This window comes from Equus przewalskii, chromosome 1, assembly GCF_037783145.1.
Source record: "Equus przewalskii isolate Varuska chromosome 1, EquPr2, whole genome shotgun sequence".
In the NCBI taxonomy this organism is placed as follows: Eukaryota; Metazoa; Chordata; class Mammalia; order Perissodactyla; family Equidae; genus Equus; species Equus przewalskii.
Window position 1 is genome coordinate 168555420 of NC_091831.1, and position 23080 is coordinate 168578499.

At 38.9% G+C, this 23080-nt stretch overlaps 1 protein-coding gene across 16 annotated transcripts in view; it reads left to right on the plus strand.

The window, feature by feature from the left end:
- Positions 1-23080, plus strand: part of ARHGAP5 (Rho GTPase activating protein 5) — a 128378-nt gene that overhangs the window by 31459 nt on the left and 73839 nt on the right. For 3 of the 16 annotated variants that reach the window (XM_008531826.2, XM_070587690.1, XM_070587696.1), the window contains exon 3: positions 10688-10899. The exons of 4 other annotated variants lie outside the window; for them this stretch is intronic. The gene's annotated coding sequence lies outside the window, so the exon portion shown is untranslated. 9 more of the 16 variants (XM_070587670.1, XM_070587691.1, XM_070587654.1 and 6 more) reach the window with 7 other exon arrangements.

The window sequence follows — 23080 nt, forward strand, 5'->3', positions numbered from 1 at the left end:
GACCCATGTATGTGGGGAGCTGCCATAGGCTGTATTTCTCAGGAAACAAGATGCCACAGGAGTAATCCTACATCAGAACAGAGCCAAGGTCCTCTTAAGGCCTCCTCTCTATAGCAGAATCTGTCCCTGTTTCTCCTTCTGTTTAAAGTGCTTGGAGTCCAAATAAACTTTTGCATTTGAAAGAAAAACTAAGATTTTTAGGCTAAAAATTTGGCAACCCAGAAAAACCTAGTTTTTGTTTAAACAATTTGAGAAATAGCACACATTGCTAAAGAATTGCGACTATTATTTGTATTGAATCAACTAATCTATGTACAAAATGTTGATATTTTTAATTCTTTGACTTTCTAAATTTGTTTAAAAGGGTTGATGTTTTAAGTGTTTAACTATATTATGATTATTATTTTTCTGTACTGCTATTACTACTGTTCCTGCTGCTACTACTATTAATGCTATGGAGAGCACTTGCTGAGTAAGAATTCTATGTTTTGTCTTAACACCTCCCTTTATCACTTTTCTTGGAATGTCCTGCTAAAAGTTGAGTTACCTTGAAGGAAATGGAAACAGTATATGAAGGAGGGATGGCTTTTATGAAATGGAATTTGTGGAATGCCCTTATTTTGGATGAGTTGCAGACTTCCAAATTCCACAGAAACCCAAATAAAAACAGTTATGTGCCAGTTAAAACAAGACTTCACTTGGTCTTGGAATGGCCTCTGTGTCATTTGGTGGTATGGCACTAACCTAAATACTGCAAAAAACAAATCCATGAGACTGCTAATTTGACAAGAGAAGAGAAAAATGAGTTGATTCAAAGTGCCTGTAACATTCAGAACGTGAGTCTGAAGATACCATAATCACAAAAGTAATTTGAGCAAGTTAGTCGGTTAATTTGCTTAAGAAGAAATTATTGCCCAAATTTGTTATTCTTTGGAAGATTTTATCTATCTATCTATCTATCTATCTATCATCTATGCTTGTCATGTTCAAAATGATAAATTGTAAATAATGAAGCTATTACAGAATAATAGAAATTGAAAGACTCATTTGCTCTTTATTAAAGTATGTAATCTATAGGCCTACTTCTCAGTTAAGATCCATTCCTTGGACATGAAAATGAGCTAACTGCATGCTGGAACCATGCCTTTCACGTTTATATTTCTGATTGGAGCGCAGTCTTTAGCACATACTTGGTACAAATGGATTGTCATTAAAAGAGAGAGTATATCAAAATAGTGTTCCAAAGAGATGGTCTACCTAAATTTCAAAACTCTTGTTCTCATATCCTGCCAGTCAGTGTAATTTTAAGGAATGTTGTAAATAAGATATGATTAGTATGTGCAGTATTAAAAAATATGCTTTTTAAAAATCCTAAGAAAGTATATAGATATATTAGAAAATACATATGAGAAAGTTTATATGATGAATATATTTTTCAGGAAATTACCTAGAAATAGCCACTGTTAAAATTTGATATATTTCTTTCCAGGCTATTTAAGTATTCATATTTTTTTATATTTGAACAAATCTGGGATTATATTGAATCTCCAGAATATGTGAAACTCCAAATTTATTTCATATATAAAATAATCTAGAGTAAATTAAAAATAATTACCCTACAACCAGCTTACACTTTATATATATCACTTTCAAGTGATAAGAGTTCTCAACAAAATTAAACTAAAAAGTCAAACTAAATAAGATTTGGCTCAATGTAACATGACTAGCAAGACTAAGGTGAGTTTCCGGATCTCCAGGTTGTCAGCATTCCTAAAACGTTTCCACTTTGTATGAAGACTTTTCCATTTTCAAATGAGGACATTTCATCTTAGCAATTTACGGAGTATTTATTTTCCATTTTTGGGAGAGTTTGATAGGCAAGTGTTCTCTCTAAGCTGCAGGTGTACATAGTGGCATCTGATCTGAAAATACCTTTGCAAATACCTGTTATTGTGATGATTTAGCTAAAAATACTCATGTGAATGGTGGGCTGAGGCAGCCTATTGCAGCACGTTAACTGATGAGATGATTGGGGAGGGTGAAGAGTTCTACCCTCAGGTGAATTCAAAGAATTGTCAGCAGCCTGTTCCAATACAAGGCAAACATACAGAACACTGTCAAAGCCAGAGCTCTTTCCTTAGAATTAGGATGACACTTGGGATGCATACCACTGTAACATGACCCCGCAGGCCACACCAAGGATGTACTCACAGTAAATCAGAAGTGAGTATCCACACTGCAGTAGCCTCTTTTCTTGCTAATCCCTAAATCACTGTGGCATATGATTTCTTTGGGGCCAGGAAGTTGCCTTGCACTGCAAAATATTAAAAGGCATGGCAGTATTTCGAGGTATCCAATGAAACGATCACTTTGAAGTGCTCTAAAATTGTACTCCCTTGGCTTAAAAGAGTTAACTCACTTTCAAAAATAATTACTAACTGAAAATGAATTGGTACCAAGGAGAAGAAGGTTAGTTGTAGTTACTCACTTTGATTGAAATGCCTCAAAAGTCCTGCTCAAGGCTCATGTTATTGAGATAGAGATCCCAATTGTTGTGGATGAGGGAGCGTATTGCTCACTGTTTAATAGTCCTTCATCCAGATTTCCTGGGAGAATGAGTATACTGTTTCTAACAACAAAATCAAATAGGACAACTGGCATGAAGTGATCTGTTTGAACAAGGAGGAATGGGGAAAGAAAGTCTAAACAGAGAAAGAAAGTCTAAACAAAAACTATGTATTGCCAATTAAGTAAACTGGCTGTAAGAATGCCCAAGAAGAGAAATTATTTTACTCAATGATATTGTATATTTGACAACATTTTGCAAGTTGGGAAAAAGAAGTATTGCAAACGCGCAAGGAAGTGATTCTTGGGAAGTATTGGGAAATATTAAAGTCAAGTCATCACTGCATTAAGGAAAAATCTTTTTTCGTTTTTTTTTTAAAGATTGGCACCTGAGCTAACAACTGTTGCCAATCTTTTTTTTTTTCTGCTTTATCTCCCAAAATCCCCCCGATACATAGTTGTATATCTTAGTTGCAGGTCATTCTAGTTGTGGCACGTGGGACGCCTCCTCAATGTGGCCTGACCAAGTGGTGCCATGTCAGCGCCCAGGGTCCAAACCAGTGAAACCCTGGGCCGCCTCAGTGGAGCGTGTGAACTTAACCACTCAGCCATGGGGCCGGCCCCCAAAAAATCTTAAGGAGTTTTTTTTGAAAATTCAGTCCAAGAATTTAAGATCCAGTGAGGCTCAACTCAATTAAAAGGCTAACATCCCAATTTAAAAAATGGGCAAAGATTTAAATAGATATCTTATCAAAGAAGAGATACCAATGACTAATAAGCACATAAAAAAATGCTCAACATCATTTGTCATTAGGGAAATGTGAATTCAGACTACAATAAGATACCACTTTATACCCACTACAAAGGCTATAATAAAAAGAACAGACAATAACAAGTATTGGCCAGGTTGTGGAGAAACTACATTGCTGACAGGAGTGTAAAATGGTATAATCACTCTGGAAGATGTTTGCCATTTTGTTTTAATGTTAAACATAAATTTACTATGTGACCCATCAATTTTATCCATTGGTATCTATCCAAGAGAAATGGAAACATATATTCACACAAACATTTGTATGTTTGTTGCAACATTATTCATAATAGCCAAAAAGTACAAACAATCTAAATGTCAACTAACTGGTGAATGGATAAACAAAATGTGGTATATCCATACAGTAGAATACTATTCAGCAATGAAAAGGAATTATGGATGCAGGCTGAAGTATGGATGAACCTTAAAAATATTATGACAAGGAAAAAAACCCAGAGGCACAAGACCACATATTGTATAATTCTATTTATATTAAACATCCAGAATAGGCAAATCCTTAGAGATATAAAGAAGATTAGTGGTTATTTGGGCCTGAAGATGGAAACAGGACTGATTAAATGGGCACAAGGAAGAAAAGACATGGGTAACACTATGACCAGCCTGAATAGATTACTAAGCAGGATTGTGAGGACCCAGGATTGGCTACTTGATGCTCTGGGTTGTACTGCTGGTGGGGCAGGGCCTGGAGGGTGCAAAGTGATGAATAAATTCTGGGAGTATAAAGAATTGTGGGCTTGGAAACTACAAGGTAACCTTTTGGCAAAGAAGGTTCAGAGCAGGTGACCTTATAACAGGCATGGGGCAGGCTTGTTCTGGAAAATCTGGAGGTTCAAACCTAACAAAATAGATTTTAGAGGAATGCAAATTAGCTTGGTCTTATCAGGATGAAGTTTTTCTCTCTTTGTGGGGAGACAAAGACAGACAAAACCAACAGGGAAGCTAAGAGCAACAGCTTTGTCTTGGGTGTAGTGGTGGGTCTGGATGGGTGTTAAGTGTGAACCACAAAAAAAGTGAAGCCTAGACTACAGGTTAACATTGTAAAATAATTTCAAACTAAATAATGTTAGAGTAGCAAAGGGACTGTTTTGTGGATGTGGAAACTTCAGCTCAGAGAGATTCGATGACTTCTGAAAGTTGCACAGCAAGCAGAACCTGAGATAAAAATTCAGGTATCCTGATTCCCAGTTTGGTGGTCTTTCCACTATCCACTCATTTGTGCCCCAGCATGCCTCTGCACTGTAGGGAGACCATTTTAACCTTTTCTTTAAACTGGTAGTTGATTGTACTGTGCTGAGGAGGATACAGTGGGGGAGGAGTGCGCTACAAGATAAATGCCCCGACCTAGAAGAGCAACCCTCAGTACCCTGGGGTGACAGACACCACAGGTAACCTAAGCGTCAGCAAATCCACATGGGAAACCAACCAAATGGAACTTATTTTATCACAAACCTGTGGTCCAAAGGGAAATACCAGAGCATGTGGGAAGATCTGCTCAGCTTTATCAGCATTAGAGAAACTATCTATTGCCTGTACCTGAAAGCTTTTGAACAGAGTCAGTGCAGAGAGCTTAAAAGCAGAATCTGTGGGGGCCCGCCCAGTGGACGGTGGTTAAGTTCACGTGCTCCACTTTGGTGGCCCGGGGTTTGTCAGTTTGGATCCCAGGCCTGGACCTATGCATCGCTTATCAAGTCATGCTGTGGCAGGCGTCCCACGTATGAAATAGAGGAAGATGGGCACAGATATTAGCTCAGGGCTAATCTTCCTGGGGCGGTGGGGAGCAGGGGGGGGGGGGTGGGGGGAGAATCTGTGCCTTGAGGCCATCAGCAATATAGGCAATACTATTGGCAGATTTACATAAGTAAAAACATGGAGTCATTAAAGATAATAAAATCTATGTTCTTTGCTTGATATGTTTTGGTCTGTAAGAACTTTTTAAAAAAAGTCTTCTAAGACAATGCAATCCAGTGGCGGCAATAATATGTTTGCCTAGACCATTTCATTCCATTACATCAGAAGTTGCTACAGATAGAAACAGGCAATGCCCAAGGTGGCCTGTAAAAGGCCCAAGAGATAATTAAGAGAGAAGGAAAAGAGGAGGAGAATCAAAAAGTAAAAAGAAAGGAAGAAAGAAGAAACATCTAACGTGGGAATAAGAGGGAAAAAAGAAGAGAAGGGAAGAATAAAAGAGAAAATAAGGAGATATATATGGTAGGCAGTTCAATCGCTTCAAGACAATTTACATAATCTTGCTTTATACATTGTCTTTCTTTCTCAGTTTTCAACACCGCTATAATCCAAATTTTTATTGTGCAAAGAAATAATATGTTCATTGTAAAAAATTAGAAAATACAAAGAAGCAAAAGAAAATAAACATTAGCTATAATCACACCATCTGGGTTAAATCTCTGTTAATACGTTGGTCAATAATATTGTCATCTTGTTTTCAGAACATTTTCTTTTTACAAAAATGGAATCATACTACCTTTTTGCTTTGTAGCCTGATTTTTTTCCACAGAAAATATTGTAGATATTTTTATACCTCAATAAACATGTACTTTTAAAATATTTTAAATATTTGCTGCCACTTAAATTTAATTTTCTAAATTTTGATTTATAGGACTCATAGCTGTTCATGAACTTTTTGCTACTTTTACTTTTACTTTTACATGTTATCATGCTTGTAAAATCTCAGAATTCCTAATGTAAATACTTTTTTAGGAAAGAATATAAGGGAGTTATTTAATGTCTATTCCTAGGGGAACTAGAGCTGGAAATAAATGAAATATATGCTACAGCCCTGTGCTGAAGAGAGATGGGAAGCCCATTTGGGGGAAGATCAGTATTATTATTCCTTGTTATGTAACAGATGTGTTTGAAAGAAGCTGTGCATCCATCAGAAAAATCACATTGTTACTTAAGAAGCTTTTTGAAGAAAATGCAGAAGCATGAATTGGAAAAGCAAACATTTACCATCTATCGCAGCTTACAATAGGGAAAAATGACAAAGCCTTAATTGTGAAGTGATTAGACACATTATTACTGATTTCAGAAACTCTTATGCTGCGCCAGTTCTTTAGAATGTTCCCCAGTACTTCCACAGTTATGTTGCTAGTAATTTGTATTTACCTATTAGAGAGATGCTATGTGAAGTGGGGGTTGTACTTGGGGAAGGACATCTAACTCAACTTTCAGGGGCTAACTCAGCAGTTTCTTTAAATGATTTGTATTTGCCAATGTGATTATCTCAGCTGTACTTCAAAATATAACTTAAAGCCTTCTGTTAGCCAGAAATCCCCAGAAATCCATAAAACCTAGAATGTTTCACATTATCATCATCAAACATGAGCTTTCCACTAATGATATTCTAGTTATTGTATAAAGCCAAATATTCATTTGTTATTCCTATCTAGAGGGGCTTACAATCTAAATTTGGCCTAACGAGGGTGGGAATAAGTGATATTTACAAAAATTATGTTCTTCTGGTTAAATAGGCAATACAAGTTCCTGTCTCCCAGGATTTACAAATGACAGTGGTAACAATCTCAAAGAGAATTCAGTTTGCAACCTTAGCAATTATTTTTTAGCTTTATGGGGTTAACCTTATTGGGGTTGATTAAATTCAAGCTGCGATCTTTCATAAAAACTCAATGGAGGGTCCAGATGGCCCAACAATACCTCCTTTTGTGAAAGGAAATAACTTGAAGATTTTTGTCTAATTAAAGTATTTGTGCTGGTGGGGCCTGAATGAATTGTTATTCCTCTAAAAGGAGTCTGCATTACAATTAATCTTTATAAAATACTAATTATTCAGAAATAGAGTTCTGCTTTCACTATTTCAGTTAAGTCATAGGACCAGAGCGGCATGAACATGACATTTTGAAGCTAGACTCTGATACCATCTTTAGGATTTCAGTCTGAAAATACAGTTCTGGAAAATCAACAGAACATAGCTCTGTGGAACAAAATGCCAGGAAGGTCAATGCATTACTATCCTAGTGCTCCAGTCCCATGCTCACAATTACCTTAACTCTTGTCAAAATATTTTCTACAGTAACAGCCAAGACATAATTAGCACCTTTTCTTCATGCTGAAAATATCATTGGTAGCCATAAAACAAATTTGGCGAAAGCTTTTCAGCACCTTATCTCAGCAAATAGCTACTGTGGTCACTGGTACATCATGGTTTGCCTAGAGTGGGAATAACCTCCCATCTCCCCCTGCCTTGCCTCCTCCCAATAGACCAAACTGTACCAGACTGAGAGAAAGAGAGAAGTCTAGGCAGGAAGTGGGGGTTAGGTGGGGAGTGGAAAGGAGTTGTGAAATTCCAGAGGAAATTAGACAATAAACAATCTTTCTGTGCTTTGGTCATTTAGTTATTTGCCTTCATTATTCCTCAACTCCTTTGTGTTTTTTGTCTGTAATCAAGGTGATGTTCTGAGGTACTTTGTTCTCCAAAAGTCTGCCTTATATCAGACAGGCAAAAAGTATTGGTCAATTTTGTCGTGAATGGAAAGGCCCTTTATTTGGCTTTTCATATGTTCTTGGTTGAGGCTACAAAAGACAAAGTGGTTATGATCAGTGATTTCCAGCAGGGGGTGTAGCCGCTTCTATAGGGTAAGTTCTTTTGAAGCCAAATCACATCAAACGTTTGAACATTGTAGTGTTAAGCACTGATGGTAGAAGCTGGAATTTTGATAACATTTTTTATGGCTGCCATCTCTTTTGATCCTAAAAAGACCATGCATATTAATGCTTTATTAGGATGTGTTAAAGACCTAGAAGTTTGTGGAGAATATTTAAATTCAAAACCTAAAATGCCTGACTGAAATCTTACTCTGCTAATTTTTTCAAAGTAAATGAAGAACAAAGCTTCGGGTGATTTTAATTATCCAGTACAGCAGAACAAGCACTTAAGTTTTTTTATTTCAGATAAGAGTAGTTGATCTGAAAGGGCTTGCTAATATTGACTCCATCTCTCTCTCTCTCTCTCTCTCTCTCTCTCTCTCGCTCTCTCTCTCTCTCTCTCTCTCTCTCTCTCTCTCGTGTGTGTGTGTGTGTGTGTGTGTGTGTGTGTGTGTGTGTGTATGTGAATAAATTACTTATATTCTCAAAATGTCTTCTTCCGGGTGGGGGGGGGGGTGGGTGTTTAAAGCTATTTCTCTGAAGGCATGGCTCCTGACCAATTGTTAAAAATGCCATCCTATCCTTTGGTTTTTGTTTTATTTTCTGCTCTTTATTGCTTCTTATTTGTAGATATCTGAGCATTTTCAACCATCTGAGCATTTAGCCCCCAATTCCCATTTTCAGATTTTCGTTTGTAAAGAAAACTGTGTGATTTTTTGAGCAGAGCAAAAAAACCATAAAAACGATACAAATTTGTTAACTTATTTGTACTGGGCAGCAGCTTTAGACTATTCGTATTAATAAAGAGCAAAGTCCTAACGTTCTAGACTCTTAGATCAACAAAGATGATGTAGAAGGACCAAAAACAATGTCAGCTATGACAATTATCATTTTCAAACCCTGTTTTTTGTGTTTTTTTACATTTTCTGCTGTCTTCCTTATGAGACAATGAGATTCCAAGTCGTTTTTTCCTCCAGTATCATGTCCTCCTTCTTCAGAATGAACTCCTGTTTTAAAGGAAGCATTAAAGGTGACTTCTGTATACGTTAATATTTCCTTTAAAAGCTGTGATTTATTTGATTTTGGTTTATGTTGATGCATGTTCATGGTTATGAAATTTCTGATTATTTAGGACATAATTTTTAAAGTATCTTTAGGGTGGACCCCTATAGTACTTCAAGGTTATGACTTTGAATTGGCTTCTTGTATTTTTAAGGACTTTTAGTACACAAGTCAAGAAGTGCATTTAAATGCATGAACTTTTCAACCTATACAAGCATTAGTACCTCACTTTGATGGTTCCACTCCCTGTCCCCAGTTTGCTCCTCTCCTTTTAGCCCCTCCATATTTACTTTCATTGCAAGTTTTCTTAGAGTCCTTCCTTGCCTATGGTTTGTAACTGAAAGAAAGAAGTACCTACAGACCTTACTTAACCTACAGTATTTGGTACCATTCCGATGCAAGGGAGTGGCTGGAGTAAGGAATTTTAGTCATGCCTTTTTAAAATTAGGGAGTAAGACATACAGAGAAATTAATCACATCTCTTCTCTTTTGTCTATTAAGTTCACCTTTGAGAAATATGGAGAGTAAAGGGGTAGAGGTGTTGAACAAACCAACAGAACTTTTGCTGGAATATTGTGACAGATTTACTGACAAATATTTTCTAACAGATTTTTACCAAAAGGCAGCTTTTGTTTTTCTTTACTAACAGACCGTAAATGTACTTCTGGTTGGCAGCAGCTGCATCATTATAACACTGAAGAGCAACCTTGGCTAATTTCAGTACCTTATGTAACATAAGAAATGAAGAATAACTTGAATTTAGGATACTTTTTATATGTTAACTTTAAAAGACTTTTATATGTTAACCAGTGATAAACTGTTTTCAATGCAGGAAAGAAATCTTTCCTCAAAGAGAAATTCTCCCCCAAATTACCTCTTTCTTTTAGACTTAACAACGAATGGGGGTAGACTTATGTTTTTGCTTATGCTTTCATCTGCTGGCAACTATTTTAAGACCTCTGTGTAAGACAGATTCTGGTGACCTTGGGAAAGTCACAAGACCTCAGTTTCTTCAATGGTAAAAGGAAAGGCATTTTTCTATCGTCCTTTCTCCACTATTCAGTGCCAATGCCCAGAAGAGAAACACACAGAAAGCCCAGTGTACCCCCAAAGTCGTGAAATGTCCAGAAGTCTCAAAAAATATTGAATACATTTAAGGCAGTATAATAAAAGCCAGGTGTCCGGTGGTTCCTGAGGTTGGGCTGGCAGTGGTGTGAGCAGGGGTCTTTGGGGCCACCCTAAAACCTGCCCCAAGTCTTGGCATCTCGTTCAACTTCCCTAAAACCGGACTAAATCAAGGGCCTGCCTGCGTCCCTGCGTAGTGTCACCGGAGAAACATATTCTTCTCGCTCCCATGGAGTTTTGCCTTCTGGGTGAGCATGCACCACGTCCCGGGCGGGTGATGTCTGTAGTTGGCGAGCGATCCCCAGGCAGAAAAGCGGCTGCCTACACCGGGGCATGCAAGCGGGCATGTCCCTGCGAACGAGCTTGGGCGCATTTTGTTCTCCCCTGAATTCTTTAATGCGCGGAGACCATAGGGTGATTTTTCGAGACTCATTCAGTGCCCCTGCGATGTTTTGCAACGGCTAACACAATACATATCAGGTTCCTTTGCAGTATTGTGGGTTGCTCTCAGTTACGGCCAGAAACCGGAACCGAAGGAAAGGGAGAAAGCAGGGAAGGTCGGAGACGGCCGAGCTCAGGGCTGCGCGGTCCGCAGCCTCTAAAGCGTGGAGGATGGGACGGAGGAGGAGCCGACTACGGAGAAAGGAGAAAGCCGAGGAAAAATACTCACGCCAACGGGTAAAAGGGAAAAGGTGAGAAGGAATGGAGTAGGAGAGGGAACCAATGGGTGGGAGAGGCGGAGGAAGGAGGGGGAGGGGCAGAAGCCAATCGGGGAGCCGGGACGCCGGTGAGGACGCGGCCCCGCGCGCTCTCTCCCCTCCCTCCGGCTCGGGCGCTCGCGCCTTCCCAGGCTCCCGGGAGACGAGGGCAGGGGCGGGGCCCAGCGGGCGCGCGGCGCGGGAGGCGTCGCGAGGTGAGGGCGGCGGGGGCGGGGGATAGTGGGGAGGGCTGCACGGGTGCGCGCGCGCGCGCGCGCCCCGTCGAGGCTGCCCCGCCGCTCCGCCCCCGGCCGGGTGTGTGGCTGCGCGCGCGCGCGCGTTCCGGCGGTGCGCGCTGGGAGAGATGCTGAGGTAAAGTTCGGGAGAGAGGGAGAGATCCGTCAGCGCGAGGGAGCCCGAGTGGCCGCCATTACTGAGCCCGGCGCGGCGGCGGGCGCAGGGGAAGGGGGGAGGGACGGGGCCGCCGCTGGTGGCGGGGAGGGAGGGAGGGTGGGTTTCTCGGCCGCGGGAGCCGGAGGGCTTGAGGTTTCGGGGCGTGTGTGTCGGGGAGGCGGGGGGAGGCTGCTGGAGGGACGCGGCGCTCGGTGAGCGCGCCGGGGACGAGAGGCGAGCCGAGAGTGGAGGAGGAGGCGGCGGCGGCGGGAGCGCTCCCCAGGAATGTCGCTGCCGCCGCCACCGCCGGGGCCGCTGCCGTTGAGGAGGCGACGGAGGAGACCGACGGTGTTAGGTAGGACCGTGCGCCCCCGGGCTCCTCTGGGCCTGCGCCCGCCCCTCCCCGCCGCGCTAGGGACCCTCCCGCCGCCCGGTGCCCCGCTCGCCGCCGCCGGTTGTAACCAGTTCAAGGGGCTGGGGCCCCGGCCCCGCGCTCCGTCCTCGCAGGCCGGGCGGGGAGCGGCCGCCGCCGCCGCGGGGACCACGGTCGGCGTGAAGGGCAGAGGCCGGGCAGGGGGCGCTTTCTCCACAGGTGACGGGGCCGGCGCGGCGGAGGCCTGGGGCGGCCGGGGACCGCTCGCCCGCCGCCCGCACGCGCCCTGGTCGCGGGTGGTGCGCGGGGAGGGAAGGTGGCGGTGTCTGCTGGCTCGGCTGCCGCCGCTAACGAGTTCCACCTGGCCGGGGAGAGGGGGCGGGCGCCTCTCGGCGGAAACACCACCTCGCTTGCAAACTTGAGCGCCTTTCGGGGGGCTCGGCCCTTTCACTTTTCCCCGTCTCCCCGCGCCTGCCTCGTCGCCTTCAGTTTCCCATCTGCTGCTAAAGCCCGGGGAGGGGGTGAGAAGTTGCGCTGCGCAACCCAGACGCGGAGTCCTGCCGCCCGACTGCGCCGCGCGGGAGGCTCGGATCCTGAGTTTTCGGGGGAATAACCTCTAGATTCTCCCTTTTTCCACTAAAGAAAAGTATCGGGGTGGGGGCGGGGAGCGGCGCGGGAGCGCGCGCGCACTTATCCACAGAAATACACTCGCTCGCTCCCCCCTCCCTCCCTGCCCGCGTTATTAGAAATGCGAGGGAGGGAGGCTCCGGGTGCAGCCGAGGCTGAAAGGTGCTCGAAGTCCAGGCGAGCTGTGAGGACGTTTAGTAAAATCCCGAGAAAGTTGCAGGGGAGACGCTTAGACTTCTACCATAAGATAGAAATCCAGTTTGGGCCCAAGCTTAATAAATGCAAATGTAAGTGTGTTAAGTCTAGACCACAGCAGGCATACAGATGGTGCGTACGCGCTTTTTAACTTTAAATTCCTAGCGAGGATTTGCTTTTTCCTTTGCGTTAGGCAGGAAACGATATTTAAAAAAAATGGTTGAGGTGTAAAACAGTGAAATACGTCGCTGTATTTACTGGTCTTTACTTTTGCTGCCTTCTACAGGTGTTGGGCGGGGGTGGGGGGGGGGCAATGTGCAGGCTCCATTTCAATCCAAAACCAGTACTCAATTTAAACAGTGTAGTGGAGGGTGTTTCTTTGCATTGAGGTTCTCATTCACTTCGGGGAATAGTTCTCTAAATCTCAATTTAAAATGGTTCTTTTAACAAAAATTTGATGTAGATGCAACTATTGGGAAAAATTTTTGGTTAAGTAAGATATATTAGTAAAATGTGTTTGGAAATGTTTTCCTGTCAATTCCAGTTTGTTAAATGACTTTAATATGATAGAGCTGTACGCTTGTTTAGTATTTTTGGATAGACATACTGACCATCTTGGTAACCTACTAGACAGTTTGCAGATTAAGGTTTTACTTGCATTTTAAATTGCTTTCTCATTTTTGGCTCTTTCATCTGTTCTTTGTAATTGACCCACATTTCTTGTACCTATAGCAGAGCAGAGGAAGAGATCGGTTAAGTGTGGATCACCAAAAACTTGAGTAGGCCTTGGAGCACTTTATGAGTAGACATACATGATTGAAAAGCGGGATGTACCTATTTAACTTGTAAGAAATGGCAGTATTGATCTGATTGACTTAAAGCAGAAATTAGAACGTTACAGGTGACTAGTCAACAGTCGACTTGGTTGTCATGTGTAGGGTACATATTTTAACCACCTCAGCATGTCTTATTTTATCATTCTTTGTTCATTAATTATAAGAGCATTGGGGAATGGGGTGGGTTACACTTTGATATAAGAAAGAATTGTCACAGAATTCTGATATCTTTATCAGTTTTTAGCACACTCCCCCATTTAAATTACTTTGGCAATTTAAAAAATGGGTTGCAAAATTAATGTTAACTGTCACGTGGTACTTGTCCTAAATGGTTTGAAAGCATTCCCCCCTTTCTTATTTTCCTGTTTGAATGGCAGATTTAGTACGGTTACTCTTTTGGAGAAAATAAAATAAATTATTTTGACCTTGAAAGTTAAGATTTTTTTTAAGGAATAAAAATTGTGTTTGCCTTCCTTTTTTGTAACTCTTAAATTGAAGAAAAAGTTATGTCTCATGAAGACTGTGCTAAACTTTCACTTTTTCAACATTAGCAGGACTTAAGGTAAGTGTTGCTTTTAATATTAACTTCTTAAATATGAAATGACATAATAGAGATTTTCTTGGTAGCTACAGGATGTTTTAATTGTCACTACTTCAGTTTCCATAGATACTATTTTAAAGACTATTTATTTGGGCTGTGAGATCCGTGATTTTTTCTTTGCACACCAAGAAGGTATGCAAGTAGTATAATTGACTTAAGAAGCATTGTAGTGTTCTGTTTTAGCAATGTCTTTATTCCTAAAAAATGTTTGTAAAATACATTTAAAGTATACCAGGAGAATTTGGCTTTTAAAAGAACTGTGAAGAAACTTTGGTAAAGTGATCCATTGTGTAGTGACGAATAATCAAGCTTCTATTTGTTTAAGTGAAGATTGTTGTCGATCATTTTATCTAACCAAGAGAAGCCGTATTAGAAATTAAGGAAAATAGTTCAATGCTAAGAATTTTAAGTATGAACTTTAGTTGGGTTTCAAATTCTGTTTCTTGGACCCCTTATATATTTTTCCTAGATGTCTTGAGACTTCCTCTGACAACCCACCCTCCCAAACCAGGGCATCTTCTGTTTTTGCCTGTTATGTGTGTTGTACGTAAATATAAGAAATCTTTTGGGAAAAAATCATCTGTGCTAAAAAAATTGAAAGCATCTGATTTGTAACTCATTAATTCATATTACCTTTATTTAGCACTTACTGTGTACCTGGCCTTAGGGATACCAAGATAAATTAGTGATGGTGTAGCTCAAGAGGTAGTAACTATAAAAGAGTAAATAGAAAAGGAACAACTGTTTCCATCAGGGCCTCTTTGGGAATCCTTTACAGAAGAACAAACATTTGAATTGGGATGTTTTAACTGCAGGTAGGAGTTTGAATGTAAGAGACAGTAAACAAGGTTGGTCTTTTTTTACTGTATTTTGTAGGTTGATTGTCCGTGATACCTGAGATTGGCAGTCAAATAAATAGGTTGTTAATGTTTTGTCATGTCTGTGTGTTTTACTCCTTGGAATTAGAACTAGTACTTGGGGAAAAGTTATGCATAACTTTGTAATTTTAGGGTTAAAATGAGACTCGTTTGTGTCATTTGGTTAGATTCTCCAGCTTTTTGTCATCAAGAGTTGGTTAAAGTGAATTTTCGTTTTTCTAGTTTTGTATTAGATTTAGCCTCTTTTATTATCCTTGACCAATATTTTATTGCGCAGCTAGGCACTGCCAGTGATACAGGGGAATATAAAATATTCCAGCGTTAAAAGAGCTTATAGCTCTGGTGGGGAGAGAGCTCGACAATTTAGGAATAAACGCCAGTTCAAGACAGAGTAGAAAAGCCATATACAAGGCAGTACATACTGATTTAACAGTTGATGTAAAGGAATTTAGGTAAAGGAGATAACATTTGGGAGTTGCTAAGATTGGGATAAATGAGAAAAGAAGACATTTAGGAAAGTTAATGACACTGTGGACCAAAAGCACAAGGAAGTGCAGGATAGATTGGCAGGTGAGGGGAAGATAGAAGGTATAAATGTCAGATCGTCAGTTTGTATCTTATGAGCCAGATTGAAAGATTTAGGAAAAAGTATTAACACAAGGCTAATAAAAAGAGTGATGGGGAAATAAATAATGTTTGCATTACTATCTTTCCTTGTTGCTGTATTTGTCATTGTCAGACAGCCTTGGCAGAACTCCTGCCTGGCTTCTGATATAGTTTGTTCATTTTCTTCCTTGTTGATCATGTACTCTTCCTGATAGAAAATTGTATGTTTGTTTCTTTGCTTACCTTTTCAGAGCCAAGATGATATATCTTTATTTATTTTTATTTTGGTTGACTGTTTAGAGAACTGTGGGAAATTAACTTTCCTCTGGTCTGGGGAATTGAAAGATCCAGATTTCTTCTCTTCTCTCTTAACTAAGTATGTAACTCTTTGACTGTTTCTTAAATAATTTTCTAAAATTTATGCTCTTGAAATTTATGTTACTGATCTTGACTTTGCCTCATCATTTCTGTATTTTCATTTTACTTTGGAAATACTGTCACCTGAAACTCAAGTGATACCACTGCCTATTGCTGAAACTGATTAGTTTTTCATTAAGAAACGTTGACTCATTTGTCTTTATTTCTTATATCTAGCCCCCAGTCACCAAGCTCTCTTTGTCTTGGATTACTCTTTTCAGTTCTGTGATAGTTCAGGTGATTTCAAGCCTTCCATATTTGTCCATCTCTTGGGCTTTGTGCCCCACTCAATCTAGTCTGGTATTCCACCTCTAGTCTGTAATGACTTATTATTATTTATTACAAGGTCTAACTCTTGTTTGCCCTTGAATACCTTCTATAGTTGTCCTTATGTCTTCAGAAGTAAATGAAATAAGGAGTCTCTACTTTCTAAGGTGGCACATGTGCTCAACTACTCCATCCTAATCACTCATGAGGAATGGCAGTCTTTTTAAAATCCAAATCTGGTCTGTTTTTCAAAGTTCACTCAAATCCTCTCTATTCACTGATACTTAATCTTTTGCAAGGGGTCTACAGATTATGACCTCTGGGCCAAATCAGGCCTCCTGTCCTTTTTTGTATAATAGCTTTCTACATTTTGAAATGGTTGAAGAAATAATTAATAGTATTTTATGATGTGTTAAAATTATATGAAATTCAAAGTTCAGTGTCCATAAACAATCATGGGCATTCGTCTAAGTATTGTCTGTGGCTGTTTTTGTGCTATGACGGCACGGTTGAATGGTTGTAACCAGACACTGTATGGAATGCGAAGCTTAAAAATAATTGCTGTCTGGCCTTTTACAGAAAAAGTTTTGCAGGCCCTGATCTCTTCCAGCTTATACTGATCTTTCATTTCTTTGAATTCCTGTTGCATTTATCAGTTCCATAGTGCAGTCATGCACTGCATAAGGACATTTTGGTCAATGATGGACCAAATATACGTTGGTGGTCCCGTAAGATTAATACCATATAACCTAGGTGTGTAGTAGGTTATACCATCTAAGTTTGTGTAAGTACACTCTATGATGTTCATACAATGAGATTGCCTAATGATGTGTTTCTCAGAATGTATCCCTGTCGTTAAGGGACGCATGACTGTACAGCACATTGCTTTTGTCTCTTTAGCTGTGGTGTGCTATAAAGCTGAAAAATAGTGAGAAAAAGTGCTTTTGAGCCTTTTTTTAAAAATCCATGTCTGTTTTAGTCTTTACCCCTTCCTGAGATTCTTATTCAGCCTCTTAATGTTCCTATCATTAAGAAAATTGTTAAACCTTACCTAAGTAGTTTGTATAATGAAAATAATGGTTTCCCTCCATTTATAGCCTTACAATATTGAATGTAAAATTATGCCCTTCCCTTACCCTTCTCAGTTCTCCAAAGTGAGGATAAGGGACTCAGAGACCCTGGAAGGGAGGTGAGCGTATTCATAGCACTGGCTTAGCGGACTTCCGTATACCTACATTTGTAACCTCAAAACCTCTGACATAAAGCTGAGCATATAGTAGCTAAGCAGAGCAAAATACTTAAGGGGTTATTTACATAGGTTGATATAAATGAGGTGACTTTTGGTTCACAGAATAAGGAAGTGATCTAGGAAGAGTTAGAATAGCTTTCACACCAGGGCCTCAGAGACGTAACATGTTGTTAGAGGAAAGTATAGATTAAATAATAGGGTAGGCAGTTAATCTGTTTGGGAATAGTTTGGGTCATTGGTTTTTGAGTATTTTATGCAGTGAAACTTTTTTTCAAACAGCAGAGGCTTGAAATATCAAAAGGTAAAATGGGTGTAAACAGCATTACCTTTGCTGAGTAGGGCTTGGGGAACTCTCAGAGTACTGCCTACTTGGACCCTCCTGGAAGTACTTCCATTGAGTCTTTAGGCTTACTGTTTATAAACCCATAATTTGTGTTAATGAGCAGACTATAGGTCTTGAAAAAAACCTGAACTTTTTATGTTAGAATATTCTGCTATACTAGACATGGGCCCATAGCACTATGTGATTTTTGTTAATTGTGACTACAAAAGTGGCTTCAAGATTGCTTAGTGGTTTAGGATCTGAGTCTAGAGATTGCTTCATTTCGTCATCATATATTTGAGCACTACTCTGTGTTGGGCACTGTGCTGGATGATGGGAATACGGTAAAAAAACAAACAAAATTTCCATCCTAACAGTTTAGTCCTGAATCCTACCAGGATATGCTTCCAGGTTATTTAGTCATTACATAAATTCTTCAAATTTTTAATAGATCTCTTTTTATTCACTGGATTATAGTCTTGTCCAAAGACTAATTCATAGGAATGATGACTTTTTAGTGTTCCTTTCAACCTTAAAATTGTGTGCTTCTGTGGTGGAAACCTTGGTCAAAGAAAATATAGAATACTTATACAAGTATTACATTGTGTATTTGACTGATATATGTTAAAATGGCTTTTCATTTCCTTTTTTAATATTTCACAGCACTGATAAATTTGTCTTTGAGAAAGAGCAACATTAAGAAAAGTAATATATCAGTATTATGCTATATTCATCTTTTAGTATACAGTTGATATTTTTATTCTTAAACTACTCTAGATAATTTACCTAAGATTGTGGCATATATGATAATCTTTGGGCTTGGATCTGTCTTCTCTTTTAAATATTTGTTTATATAAGGATATTTTATTTATTTGGCTGAAGATGAGGCGTGTGATTACAAATCTCCTTCTATGTAATTAGGTCTTCAAAATGTAATTTCCTATATAAATATTTGTGATTTAAAAAAATGTTTGAATGTCAGAATTAAAAATTAGATGATGATTCTGGTTGAATACATTATTATAGATCACAGTCTTCATTCTGACGGCTTAATTTTTGACTAAATTATTGGGACCTTGAAATATATGTATATTTTCTCCATAAATAGCTTTGGAAAACCTTTTAGGTTAATAAATTTCAGCACTTATTTAGTAAACAGTGTTTTACCTTTTTTTGCCAAATAATTAAAAGCATTTTGATTTTAGTATTTATTAGGATTCATGCATTTATTGAGTAGCTACTATGTGGGAGGCACTGTTCTAGGGTCTTGGGATATATTGATGAAATAAACAAAATTTGTGCCTTTATGGATCTTTATTAAACCTGCAGTGGGGTGGAGAGAAGGATAGAGTTAATGACAAGTAATAAGTAAGTTGAATAATAAGTTAGGAGATAGGGAGTTAGCAAGGGGGGTTTGGAGGGTTATTGGGAAAAGTAAGTGCAAAAGCAGGAACATGCTTAGCATGTTGAGGAACAGCTTCGTGTTCTCAGTGTTATTGGCGCCGAATGAGAATGGGGAGAATAGTATGAGAGTAGGTCAGAGAGTAAGATAGGGTTGGAGAAGGCAGATCTTTCATAAACCATTGAAAGAACTTTGCTTTTACTTTTAGGAGCCACTAGAGAGTTTTGAGCAGAAGAATGGGAGGCTGTGACTTAGATTTTAAAAGGAACACTCTGATTGCTCTAATATGAATAGAATGGGAAAGAGGATCAGGAGTGGAAGCAGGGATATTAGATTAGAAGCCTTCGGAATAATCTAGGGCCAGAGATGATGATGGGTGGGGTCAGAGTTATAGCAGTAAAGGTAGTGAAAAGTGATAAATTTGGGATATATTTTGAAAATAGGGCCACTAGGAATTTCCTGACACGGCATAATAACTTAGAAGTATAAAATATTTTAAAAATTGTGCCTTTTATTAATCAATGTAATGTTTTGTGAAAAGGTACAAAGCAAGATTTTAAATTCAGAATTACTAAGAAGCTATTTTTTTGATTTCCTAGATTCGTTGTAGAACTTAAATTTTTTTTTTTTTTTTGCAGAAAGCAACTTCATGTTATTAAAACTCTTAAAAGGGGCATGTTGTCTTTGAATGGCTTAGTAAAATATCTTAGAAAACTTAGTTGTAGTAGTTTCATTTCAGCAGACAGTTGTAAGGCAGTTCCACTCAAATTATATATTGTCATTAATTTTTGTAAGGATACTTAATGTAAACATTTCCTTGAAATAAAATATAAGTTTATAAGATAATCTTAAAGGCAAAATGAGAAATTGCATTGCCTACTATTAAAAGAGCACTAATGCTTAAGAAAGTAAAGATTTGGTCATCAAGAGACTTAACCCTACAACTGAGTAGTAAATCGTTGCTACTTTTGTCTTGGTTTCTTCATGAGTAAGAATAAGCATGATACTAGATGTTAGGAGAAGACAAGAACAAGTTTCATGAAAATAAAGTTAACGTCAAAAATCGAAAAGATATGTGTGAATTGACATAATTAAATATTACCATTAAACATATTTGAAAGGAATTTTCCACTTAAACGGCCTGCAGATAGATATTGGCCATTAGTTTATTATTGGGAGCACAAAACCCAGAAAGGATTCTTTTTTTTCTCAGCGTAGAAGAAAAACCACCTTGATTAGTTAATGGAGGGCAATTTTGACATGGATGTTGAGGACCACTGGGTAATTCATGGATATATAAACTATCCAAGTGTCTGAAATTAAATTCCCTTACAACCTATTACAGCCAACCTCATGGAAACTGTCTTTGTCCCATGAGGTTGTAATACCATACTCATTGAAATAAATGGCAAAATCTTTTTGAGGGCTATGTGACAATTTTTTTCTAGTCTAGCATTTCTCAAACTTTTTTTAAATCTGAAAACTTTTTTTTAAACTAAAGCTTGAGTTAAGTGAACCTGTAAATCAGATAAAGAAAGCACTGCTCGGATGAGACACTTGGAAGGAGAGAGCAACTGTTTGCCCAGTATCCGTCTTTCTCAACTCTAGGTGAAAGAATTTTTCCACCACAGTTTGAAAATCACTATGTAGTGACTCCATGACAAGCTCTGGAGCTGACTTCAAAATACTAGCAGGTAACCTGCCTGAGAGCAGCGTTAGAAAGAAGAACGTGGATGTTCCTCGCGGTGTCTCATTGGTAGTTTACTGTGAATTTGGTGTGAAAACTGTAAGTGTCATGCAAAGTTATCTTATTTTTAATTTAAACTTTAATCACGGTTCAGAGACTGCCACTATCAAATTAATTAGGATGTGTTCAAGCCTCAGTATTAAAGTTTATCTTCAATATAGTAGAATTTCATTACTCTATTAGATAAAAAGCCTTCCAGTTTTCAATGACCAGTGAAAGGGTGATGAGTTCATGCCTTCAACTCATCTTCGTTTAGTTTTAAGGCCCTTTCCTCCTGAAACTTTTTTTGTTTTTGAGGAAGATTAGTCCTGAGCAAACATCCATCCACTGCCAATCCTCCTCTCTTTTGCTGAGGAAAATAGGCCCTGAGCTAACGTGTATGCCCATCTTCCTCTACTTTATACGTGAGATGCCTGCCACAGCATGGATTGATAAGCAGTGCGTAGGTCTGTATCTGGGATTTGAACCGGCGAACTCCGTGCTGCTGAAGCAGAGTGTGCAAACTTAACTGCTGTGTACTACTGGGCTGGCCCCTGAGACTTTTAAAATACATTTTGTGGTGGCCGGCCCCGTGGTGCAGTGGTTAAGTTCACACGTTCCGCTTTGGGGGCCCAGGGTTTGCCAGTTTGGATCCCGCGTGTGGACATGGCACTGCTTGGCAAGCCATGCTGTGGGAGGCATCCCACATATAAAGTAGAGGAAGATGGGCACGAATGTTAGCTCAGGGCCAGTCTTCCTCAGCAAAAAGAGGAGGATTGGCAGCAGTTAGCTCAGGGCTAATCTTCCTCAAAAAAAAAAATACATTTTGTGATAGAGTGTTCACTTTCTGTTTTTAACACTCTGTAACTTAAGATAGAAAAGTATCTCAGTATTTTGAGGCTTATGCTATCGAAGAGCAGAAATGAGTCTTACTTTTAAGGTGTTTGGATAAGTATAAGAAATATTAGTAAAGATGTGACTCTTATGGCAAGGATTAGGTTTGTAGTTGAAAATTTTCTGCAGTACTCAGGTGCATTCATTGACATTGTGTTGCTACTTTTCTTTTAACAACCTTGTGCCTCTTAAACTAGAAGGAAGAGGACAGTCTTACAAGTGTCTGAATTGCTCTTAGTTTTCAGAATAGAAGTTTAATAAAGAGTTATATGTAGTTCTAGTGTTTGTACTGTTTAACATAAAAATTCCCCAGAGTAATCACTAGATATATTTTCTTGATGTACATTTTAAAGTATATCATCTGCAGTCTTTGCTTTTCCAGTAAGAAGGAAGGATAGACCTTGTATTCTACTATGTTTTCAATTTTTTCCTTGTTAGCTGTGGAATCATTGTGCTATTTTCACAGACTAATTTCACTTTTTAATCACTATATATAACTTTGTTATCCAGTTAATTCAGTATGTTTTTCCGTAAATATCCATAAGGTAGTCCAATTGTTCTTTTACACAGTTTAGATAAGGAATGGTAAAACTTAGTGCTGGGTACAAATACTCAGTTTGACCAGATTAAGATTTTTAAAAAATTTTGCTAATAAGAAAAGAGTTAATAGGATCGGATGAGACTGCCCTAATTCCTCTTACTTCTAATTATTGTGTATACTGCTGTCAGATAAATATTTGTAAGTCACAAGTCTCATCACATTGTTTTTATAAATCTTCGGCAGCTTCCCTGGTTCTAAGAATCAATTAAGAAACAGAACTAGTGTTTATTAAGCACCTTTTGTATACTAGGCACTTAACATTTTAAAAAGTGATTTAGTTCTTAAATTTGTATAGATATGTGGCCCCATTTTATAGATGGAGGAACCATGTCTCAAGAGGTTTGGTGTTTTATTATTGTCATAAACTAGTAAATTATAGGAGTCAAATTTGAAATCTGTTCTATTTACTCATGGTTTTCTACTTGTGTTGCTCCTTCAACATAGTAATGTTTTATTCGTTACAAAAGTGACCTTAAACATTTTGTTTGGGTATCACATGGGTGATATTGTTAATATTTGGTTGAGGCTAATAGAATAAACTTCTAGAGAATAAGAATAAATCTGAAATTTTATTTTTAAATATTAGCAGAAACATTAGCCAAAATTTTAAATTACAAGAACAATTTCTCTTTTCCATTAGTTGTTAGAGCAAGTTGCAGTATAATCTGAATAGATGTTTACTTGCAGTTGAGGTCAGTGGAGAAGCCAGGTATTTGGTGGTTCTTACCTTTTATTTTTTTTCTCTCCAAGTTCTATATATTCTTTATTTTATCTGGATTGAAGATAAT